Source organism: Ursus americanus, chromosome 14, assembly GCF_024610735.1.
Source record: "Ursus americanus isolate L20-20 chromosome 14, mUrsAme1.1.p, whole genome shotgun sequence".
Lineage (NCBI taxonomy): Eukaryota > Metazoa > Chordata > Mammalia > Carnivora > Ursidae > Ursus > Ursus americanus.
The window spans coordinates 12,414,566-12,422,960 of NC_142140.1; positions in this window are offsets into that span (position 1 = coordinate 12,414,566).

The window sequence follows — 8,395 nt, forward strand, 5'->3', positions numbered from 1 at the left end:
GGGAGAGGGAGCAGCAGGGCTAATTTTCAACTGGAATGCACCCATGTGGGCTCACGCACTGGTCACAGCCAGCGTTCTCTCATACTGGACTGCGCTCATGCCACACCATCTTTTACATGTTTTCGCTGACGCCCAGAGAAGGTTTTACTTCATTATACTACACACTTCTATATCATTTAAATTCAGTACAATACACAAACAGTGATTCAATTCTCTTACCCCAGGCTTACATTGCATACTTGACAAAATCTGGTTCAACCCAGTACTGAGCATCTACTGTGTACTAAGTCCTGCCTAGGGGCAGAGAGAGATGGGACATCATTCCTGCCCCCAAACCTCATGGTCTGCAACCGAGGATATCATCACCCAGCTTGATCACTGCCCTTGGTTTCAACAATTTGCTCTGAAAAACTGTTGGCTCTTTTCAAAAAACAGAATCTTTTTCAACAAGCAAAACCATAGAAAATTCTCTTTGTGGCGGGGGCGGGGGGGGATAAATGCCTGCTTGCCTCTGAAGATAGTTCCAACAGAATACCAAAAGTCTTCGGAGAAAAAATAGCCAATAAAATAAGTCCTTGGTTGCCAAAAAGCCTTGGATAGGACTATCTTTTATCTGGTGTATAAATTCTACACCACACAAAAAAAATCAGTCATTCTCATTTCCTTAAAACTGGAGTTTTTAGTTCCATCACAACTCCTTTTTCTTAAAACAAATATTTTTGTTGCTTTAACTATACTGAACTGAAATTCAGAGAGAGTATAATACCTATAAAACATTTCTAAAAATCAGTACATTGCTCTGAACGTCTTGTAAGGAAGAAATAAAAGATATGATTTATAGTACAATATGCATTTCAATACGAAAGTGCTCAGATGATTAAAGAAGACAGTGAGAAGTCAAATACATGCCCCTGCTTTTAACGAATACGTCTGGGTTTCAGAAGTGTGAGACAATGCTCAACAGAAAGTTGTTGACCATTTTGTTTTATATGTGCTATTTCCAAAAAAAGGGCTAAAAAGGCATACGTAAAATTTCTGCAAATGCAAACAGCTATAAGTAAAGGCTGATGCAATTGTGCGGCACTAATGATTCAGATCCCAAGCACGGTACTGCCATTGATGACGTCATTTTCCAAAATGGCGGACAACTCTTAGTAAAGTGATAGAGGCTTGCTTTCATTTATGCAGTAGTACCATTCCTGGGAAGCTTGATGGCTATTAAAACCATACTGGTATTTGTGTTTATGTGAGAGAAAAAGAGTGAGGATCTATGGTAAGGTGATGAAAAATAAGTTCTCACCTATAGTAAATGTATTTTAGGACTTTTTTAGAAGAGTTTATTATTCATTTGAAAGAGAGAGAGAGAGCACAAGTGGAGGGAGGGGCAGAGGGAAAGGGAGAGGGAGAAGCAGACTCCCGACTGAGCAGGGAGCCTGAAGCAAGGCTCCTCTCTGTCCTAGGACCCTGGGATCATGACTTGAGTCAAAGGCCAGTGCTTCACAGACTGAGTCACCCAGGCGCCCCACGGTGGGACATTTCAAATCTTCAGGGGATACAACACAACTCTTGCCCCACAGGCCTGCCTCACAGGGGTCCCCCAAACCAGTAGGACATGAGATTTTCACCTCCACCTCCACACCCCTGCAATCCTTATGAAAACCAAAAGTGCCCTCTTAAGAAAACATCCCCTAAGGACGGTACTGTCCCTTTTGAGAAGAATTTCCTTAAAGTCACAGCTCCTTAGGAGAACTTCAGGTCTCTCAGACATTTTGGGGGGTTACTGCAATGCCCAGTCTGTACTCTACCACCCAGCTGGGAATCCAAGGGGTAGCAGCAGAAGAAATGACATTAGCTCCAGAAAAGAACAATCCTGCCCCTCTGAGTGATAGGCTTAACCTCAGGCAGTTGGTGAAACTCCAGCTCCAAAGAGCACACAGTACTGGGGAAATACATAGTGACAGCAGGAAACTAGGCCAACAGATGACACGGACAGAGAGGCCCTGTAAGACACAATAGGGCATGCGAGAACAGGAAGGTGAGCTGTAGCCACAGGAAAACACAGGGGTGTGCGTCAGGATTCCACCCGCAAGACAAGGCCTCAGTTGTTGAAGAATCACAGTGTAAGGACACTTCCAGAAATTCAGAGGGAGAGAGAGAGAAAGAGGGAGAAAGGAGGGAGAGAGGGAGATGAGTAGAGAGGATAGAGGGTATTGGTTAAGAATTTGGGCTTTAGGGGGCGCCTGGGTGGCGCAGTCGTTAAGCATCTGCCTTCAGCTCAGGGCGTGATCCCTGTGTTATGGGATCGAGCCCCACATCAGGCTCCTCTGCTATGACCCTGCTTCTTCCTCTCCCACTCCCTCTGCTTGTGTTCCCTCTCTCGCTGGCTGTCTCTATCTCTGTTAAATAAATAAATAAAATCTTTTAAAAAATTAAGTAAAAAAAAAAAGAATTTGGGCTTTAGGATTACACAGGTTCAAATCCCAGCCCCTCCAGTGATAAGTGTGACTTCGGGCCGGTTGTATTATTTCCCTTTGATTCAGTTTCTTCATCTATAAAATGGGCACTAATGATAGTCGCTATTACGTGGAGTTGTTCTGGGCGTGAGATGAGATCATAGGTAATATGCTTAGCATGGTACCCGAGGGGCCTGTGAGCTGGTCCAGCGCGGGACTGTAGTTCTGTTCCCCTTTCTCTGGAGTACTTGATGCTAAGCAGGTACAGATCAACCTGAGCTGATGAACTGACCGGGAAGGTCTTGGAAAAGGTACCATTCTCGCTATCAAGGATGATACAGAGAAAAGGAAGATGCTGGAGCCGGGGTAGGAAGTGGGGACTTGGTTTCTACACTGGCACACAAGATCGCAGGCAGTGCCGTTCACAAGAGGAAACCAGGTCAGCCTAGTAGCTGAACCAAGGCTCCTGAAACCTCTGAGCGAGGAAGGCAATGGTCTCAGTGCCCAGGGGCCATCGAGGTCCTAGGAGAGAGTCGCGCCAGCCCACCATGGCAGGAAGAGAACTGGGGGCCGGACAGCCAGTGGGCACCATGGCGCACTGGGAGGAGGCCTCGGCCAGACCCAGGGGAGGACTCTGCTGGTTTGCAGACCTGTGGCCCCACAACAGGAAGGGCGGGCCTGCCTTCTCCCCCCTAGGAACTGGACAAGGCAAAACTAAACGGGAGCCATATAAAGTAAAAGGAAAGTAGGCCAGCCCTGGCTCCTTCCCCCTTACCAGCTCCATATCACGTCACTCTTCCCTTTGTGTTCTGAGCTCCAGCCACACTGGCCATTTCCTTGTTTCTCGAAAATGCGAAGCTCCCCCACCCACATCCCCACCACCCACTCTTCGCCTGGCTAATTGCTGCTCACCCTTCAGGTCTCGGTTCAAACATCACTTCCTCAGAAAGGCTGTCCCTGAACTCCCAGGCTAGGTGCGGGGCTCTCCCACTTAGTCTCATCCTTGTCAGTTCTCACCTTTTGCCTCTTCACATCTCACGCAATTGCAATCAGTGTTGGTGAAGGATTCTGCTTGGTGTCTGTCTCTCCCGCTGGACTGGACACTCCGGAGGGTAGACGCTACCTGGAGTCCATTACCTCGTATCCTCTGCTAGGCAGCCCAGTGCCTGGGACATGGTGAGCCCTCTGGAGATGTCGGTGGAAAAGAAGTTGGATGGGAAGAGGGAAGGAGCCCCAAAATTCAGAGTGGGGTTACTGGGTTTGTCCTCAAAGATAACCAGATCCATAGACTAACTCCACTCTTAGGAAAACCAGGCCACCAACATTCCTGATTGAATATTCATTTTGCAGCAACTTCTCACCCTATTTCAAGGCCTAGCTCACGGTGAAGATTTATGTCACCCTCTCCTCTCAGACGCAAATGACCGTGGTGGCAAATACCTTGATTTATTTCCCTCTCCTCCCTGCTGTCCAGCAAGATGCCATGAGTGATGTCAGGTGCACCATCCCTTTGATCTTGCTGGTGAAAAAATATATTTGGTACAAAATCCAGGCAGAAATGAAAGCTGAAAAATAGATTTCTCTCCACCTCCTTAAATCCTCCACTTTCCCGCCACCACCACACAAACAAACCCCTGCCAAGCTAAAACCCGCCAAGCAAGACACCTGAGCACCATTTTCTGGCTCATGGGCAAGACATCAGTTTATTTCCAGAGATAGTTTTCGGTGTTTGTTTTTCCTCCTGCATCATCCCTGTTGGGAAGCTCAGATCCTTGTAGGGGCTCACGGGGTTCAGGCAGAGAATACGTAGCCCTGGAAGTCCAGCTCTTGTTGAAGGCACAGCAATGGCACTTCCCCAGCATTTGGCTTCTGATAGCTAATTATCCCCTCTGGTCCCTGAACTCCCCGTTCTGAGCCGGCAACTGTGCTAGCGTGCGCTTTGCCTACATAATCTTATCTAATCCTCCCAACAGCTCTATGGGAACAGATATTTTTCTTTTTTTTTTTTTAAGATTTTATTTTTTATTATTTATTCGACAGAGATAGAGACAGCCAGCGAGAGAGGGAACACAAGCAGGGGGAGTGGGAGAGGAAGAAGCAGGCTCATAGGGGAGGAGCCTGATGTGCGGCTGGATCCCATAACGCCAGGATCACGCCCTGAGCCAAAGGCAGACGCTTAACCGCTGTGCCACCCAGGCGCCCCTGGAACAGATATTTTTCTTGTCTCCATTTCACAGATGAGGACAACTGAAGCAAGTTGAAGTAACTTCCCAGACCCACGTGACCAGCAAGAGGTGATAGTAGGTGTCAACTCAGGTCTCTTTGCCCTGGCAGCCTGATCTCTTAAGTGCCACACTTTATTGCAAGAATAATTGCTACTTATAAATGCTACTTACGGGGGCGCCTGGGTGGCATAGCGGTTAAGGGTCTGCCTTCGGCTCAGGGCATGATGCCGGTGTTATGGGATCGAGCCCCACATCAGGCTCCTCTGCTATGAGCCTGCTTCTTCCTCTCCCACTCCCCCTGCTTGTGTTCCCTCTCTCGCTGGCTGTGTCTATCTCTGTCAAATAAATAAATAAAATCTTAAAAAAAAATAAAAAAAATAAATGCTATTTATGGAATACTTTGACAGATTAGTTTGTTAATGGACTAGCAGTAGCAACAATAGCAACGAGAATAATTGTAGCTCCGTGTTCAATGAATGTTACCTGCTGTTGTTATTGTTGTCGTTATATTTTTAGCCCTGATTTAAAAATATCACCTTAAAGGGAGGGAGAGGCCATCTCTCTGAAGACTCTTCACTCTTTGGCCTCTGCCCGAGCTCTGGTCACAGAGGCAGGTGTGTGTGTGACCAGGCCATCTGTCAGTTGAGGTGGCCACGACCCAGTTGCTCAGTTCCCCCTCGGTCAAGGGTGTACCATCACATGGGCCCCAGAAGCACCCAAGCAGGATTTGAGATGCACCCATAAAGGTGACAAACCCCAGCTTCTATTACCAGTTCCTAGAACTAGGCTGTTTCCCCACGTACAGTCCTGTTATGATTCATACGGAGTGAGAGCTGAATGACAAGTTCAAGTCTTTCTTTTTTTAAATATGCTGACCTGAAGAGACCTGGGGAATGCGGATGGGGCATGTTTAATAGCAGAAGACTCCTTTAGAAAACCTGGAGTGACTTCAAAGAGAGAAAAAATTTATATCTATCTATCTATCTATCTATCTATCTATCTATCATCTATCTCAAAACCAGCTTGTAATGGCAAACATAATCCTTTCTTTCATGATTTTCTAACTATGACAATTCTCTATTATAAAGAAGCTGGTCATCCAGGCGGTAGCTCAGCAGCTCATGTACGAGGGGGGGCAATTCGTGCATGGGGGGGGGGACTCTGGGGTGGGGGCCATTCAGACCTCGGTTCAAATTCTGGCTCTCCTACTTATTAGCTGAAAAACTTGAGGCAAGCTTTTTTTGATTTCTCTGAGCTGATGTAAGATAGTCATGTCCATATCCACCTGGTAGACTTCTTATGGGGGTTAAAAAAAACCTCAAGTACTTCAAGCGAACAGAGGAAGTAGGGTATAGCGGTGAAGGCCATTAAGTCTGCAACCAGACCTGAAATAAAATCCCAGTTCAACCCCATCCTGAGACTTTGGATGGGTGGCTTGGCTTCCTTGAGCTTCATCCATGGGAAAGCCACCTACTTCCAAGGGTTGTGTAAGAATTGTGTGTGATGGTATCAGCAATGTCCTTAACTCAGTGCTGGCACTTGAGGAGGGTCTCCAAAAAGGTAGTGCCACCTATTAGATATGGGCAGGACCAGACCCTGGGCTTCTCTATGATCTGGCCAGCGGTCTGAAGTGAATTCCCCAGGCAGGAGTCGGGCAGCAACTGAGAACAGGCTATGAGGTCTAACGTGGAAGAAAGAACCACATGTCAGTGGACCCTTCTCTGCTCTACCCGGAGCTCTCCTAAGACCTGCTTGCCCCATATTTCCACCCCACCAACTGGATTCTTAAGTTTGGGCTCTTCGGACATTTATCAGTACGGCTATCAACAAAGGCTGAGGGAAGGGCTGAATTTTAAATTGATGCCAATATTTCTTATGGAGATGAGGCTAATAGAAAATCTGGTGGCGTGAGAGTCGTACGACATTTTGCCTCAACCCGACGATAATGGAGAGTTGCTTCAAAGACAGCTTGGCCACACTCCTTTTCTAGGTAAATTTAGTCCTGGATATAGTTGCAGATCAGCACACCTGCTCTTTTTTCCTTGCCACAAAGTGGGCACTCTTCCTAGTTAAAAAGGGATCTTTGGTTGACGTCAGTAAGGAATTCAGTGAGTAGTCAATTGGATCATGGAAATCCTAATTGTAGCAGGGCTGACGGTTGATGAACTTCTTCTGCCTTCCCCAAAGGACTTTTAAAAACACTTATTGTGACATTCCACTCTGTAACTGAACTTGCTGGATAAACAGGTGGGCCAAGTGTAGTCAGTAGGACTTTGGAGTCTGATGTATACCTAATGCCACATTTCTTATCTGCGAAACAGGACAAGAAAACCTGCCTCGTACGTTTCATGGGAAGATTCAGAATGGTTCTCCCCCTGCACCTCCTCACGCTCAGCTCTCCCTTCCTGGAGCCGGGGGCAGCCCACACTGTTAGTTTTCTACTCAGCTGTGATTCTGTACTCCTTGTATCTCAGAAACAAGAGCCCAGTTTTGTTCACTCTCCTTTAAGTGGCCATGTTCTTTGTTTGGGGTACAGGAGGACTGGCCCCCTAGGCAGTCTTAGGGAAGGAGTCTTGTTTCATTTAAGCCAGTCCTGGCAGTCCTCATCCTCCCCAGCAAGCGGGTAGTTTAGACTAGAGCACACGATATAGTTCTGGTCAATGAAATGGGGGAAAATCTGTTTAGGGGCGCCTGGGTGGCACAGTGGTTAAGTGTCTGCCTTCGGCTCAGGGCGTGATCCCGGCGTTATGGGATCGAGCCCCACATCAGGCTCCTCTGCTATGAGCCTGCTTCTTCCTCTCCTACTCCCCCTGCTTGTGTTCCCTCTCTCGCTGGCTGTCTCCATCCCTGTCGAATAAATAAAAAGATAAAATCTTTAAAAAAAAAAAAAAAGAAAATCTGCTTAGGAGCCTCCGGGAAGTTTTTTGTTGCCTTAAAAAAGGGATACGAGACAGGTATGAGTCCCTTTCTATCTCTGAGCATTGTCGTCTGTATGCAATAACTGAAAGAAGGCAGACACCTTTATTTTTTGTAAAGGTTTTATTTATCTATTTGTCAGAGTGAGAGAGAAAGAGAGAGTGCGCCCACAAGCAAGGGAGCAGTGGCAGGCAGGGGGAGAAGCAGGCTCCCGACCTAGCAAGGAGTCTGATGCAGAATTCGATCCCAGGACCCTGAGGTCATGACCCACGCGGAAGGCAGATGCTTAACCGACTGAGCCACTCAGGCGCCCCAAAGGCAGCCATCTTTAGACCATGAGGAGAGCCATCCTACAAGGTTAAGTCAACAAACTGAGAACGGCAGGGCAGAATATAAGAGGAACATGGGTGTTGGATGCTATGTCTGGCCGGTGAATGAATTAAGCTAGCAACTCCCTGATATTTGGGATCCTTGTTAAATAAAATAATAAATCTCTTTGTTTGAGCTACTTGTGGACAGTTATTGGTAATCAAAGGTGTCCTCCATGGTGGTTGTCAGGGCTGTTTACAGTTATTTGCATTCTCGCTTTCGAGGCACATGATAGGATTGCACTTCCTACCTCCTTTGACATAAGGTATTCGTATTTGGCTTGCTTTGGTCAATGAAATGCGAGGGGAAGTGCTGTGTATCATTTCCAGGCAAAGGTTTGTACGTGCCAGTATGGTTTTCCACACTCTCCTGCCCGCTTGGGCCATCAATGAAATATAGATGGAACCTCCACCAATTTGGGTTCCCCAGTGA